The following is a 2,196-nucleotide window of genomic DNA, read 5'->3' as shown; positions in this document are numbered from 1 at the left end:
ATATATATATATATGTTAATAATGAGATATTAACTTTTTTACAGTACTATATTACCAGAAACTTTACAAACTATTTTAATTTGTGTCATGTTTATGTATCATTTTTATTTGAGAAGTAATTGAATAGAATTTATAAATTATTCATTTTTTCTAATTAAAAATGTATTTAGAACATGATCAGCATTATACGAAATTCAAATAATTTCGATTTTTATATTTATTCGATTTTTATACTTGTATTTTATATTGTCGAAATCGGATGCTACCATTTTATTTCGAAGATTAAAAGGCGGATTAAATAGACATATGTCTTCGATACTTCGTCTAACGTTCGTAGCTTTAAAAAAAAACAATCGCAGAAGTTGCGGATGTGCTCTGAGATCGAAACCTTATATCAGAATCTGGCCATGAGCAATTTCATCAAAACAAGAATGAGAAAGAAGAATATATGCAGGATATATATGTTTCCGGATTAAATCACCGTTACATTTAAAATATAAATTTAGGACATCAAAACAAATAAAATAGTTGAAAAATTGACGACTAGGTATATGTGACACAATAATTAGACTTATCGAATTTCGATTTTTTACAATACGGAGTGCTCTCGGAAAAGAATATCTATGTAAATCTGTCGTTAGCTGAGCACGAAGTGAATTATATGAGTAAGGAATTAATAAAAAAGAAATCATTCACAAGACGAGCAGTGACTTCGGATAGGTCGTTTATGAAAATAATAGTGTATTTAAAGACACCCACGCTTAATATAAATTAGCCATCATTAATATCGCTAGTTATTTATATTAATACAAAATTTTTCTCTAAAAATTTGCTCGTAAATGTTTCGTTTAAGATCGAGATATTTTTAAGTTACAGAACAATAAGAATTTTTTGTTCAAAATCTATCGATAAGAGAACGAATAGCTGATTGTATAATTTTTTCGCACCCTTGTATTATCCTCCATGTTGTAATGATTGAAGATCGTTAATGAGCACTTCACGCACAAACTTCTAAAGGAAAATTTTATTTGTTTTGAGATCCTAAATTCGTATTTTAAATTTGGCGAAAATACTCTGTATACTCTATATCTTTTCATATCTATCTCATACTAATTTCTATTATTCATATGCTTTCTCATTATGAACTTACTGAAATTGATGAAAACAGGTCTTTCGAAAGTTCGCCATCTCCTAACCAGACTCTGAGTACTCCGAGTTATAGTAGGTCTCTACTCCAAAGTGGAAGACCGCGATCGCGCGGTCACGTGATCACGTCATGTGAACAATTCGAAAACGACGCGACGCGGCGTCAAGTGTTTCTTATCTGAACTATGTCCGGATACCACTCAGGTATCGTTTTATCTTTGTTTTTCATTGAATGCTAAACAAGGATAAAATGATGAGTTAGAGAGCACTTGAGTGGGAATCTGCTTCTGGAACTCAGAGTGAGTTGGCGCGGCTTGAATGGCAATTCGCTGCGCTCTTCGCCGCGCCGTGCCACTCGTTTGTCTCCTTGTCGCCCGTGCATGCGTGTGTGATATGAACATACATGACATATACATATACGTGCAACACTTACCTGAAGGTTTTTGAGATCTCACACGGCAGCCACGAGCAGCAGTCCACCGACGATGATACCTGACGACGCGCGTCACCGCCGCCGGCGTAGAACTCGCGTAATGGCGTATCTTGGCACTGACCCGATAACGAAAGAAGGAAAAAAAACTCGATCACGTTTGTATACGACACTGACTCGCGACGTGTCTCTGATCGACGTACGTCACCTCGCGACGGATCCGCGATGAGAACGATGATCGTACACGAATGACAGTGTACGGCAACCAACGGATTGCCTCGACTGACGGGGAGTCACGCGCAAAACCCCTCCACGACGAAGGTCGAAGCGCGACTGATTTGAAGTGCGCCGCTGTCGCGCGCGGCAATAGTTCGTCGTGAAGTGCGCGCGCGTCACTCGCTCCCCCCTCCCCTCTCTCACACTCTTTCACTCTGCCTCTCTCTCTTGCCCTCGCTGCCTGCCGTTCTTCCTTGTGCTCGCTCGGAGCAAGTCCCGCGATACGTATACCTGTCAATCTCACGGGCGGTCTCACACGATTATTTCCTACGCGCCGGCAAGTTAAACGCCCGTTCGCCCGCCTCTGTCATTTGCAATTTTATAATTTCGCCCAATTATCGTCT

The 2,196-nt window shown here is 39.3% G+C and overlaps 1 protein-coding gene across 2 annotated transcripts in view; it reads right to left on the bottom strand.

The window, feature by feature from the left end:
• Positions 1 to 1,940, bottom strand: part of LOC108688605 (CD151 antigen-like) — a 129,357-nt gene extending 127,417 nt beyond the window's left edge. Inside the window, exon 1 of one of the 2 annotated variants that reach the window (XM_018194932.1) lies at positions 1,580 to 1,940. The gene's annotated coding sequence lies outside the window, so the exon portion shown is untranslated. Of the gene's footprint in view, positions 1 to 1,150; positions 1,208 to 1,579 lie in introns of those variants that run through there. The other variant, XM_018194933.1, reaches the window with a different exon arrangement.
• Positions 1,941 to 2,196: the final 256 nt, after the last annotated feature.

Source organism: Atta colombica, unplaced genomic scaffold, assembly GCF_001594045.1.
Source record: "Atta colombica isolate Treedump-2 unplaced genomic scaffold, Acol1.0 scaffold236, whole genome shotgun sequence".
Classification (NCBI taxonomy): Eukaryota; Metazoa; Arthropoda; class Insecta; order Hymenoptera; family Formicidae; genus Atta; species Atta colombica.
This window is presented reverse-complemented; position numbering and strand designations above follow the sequence as displayed.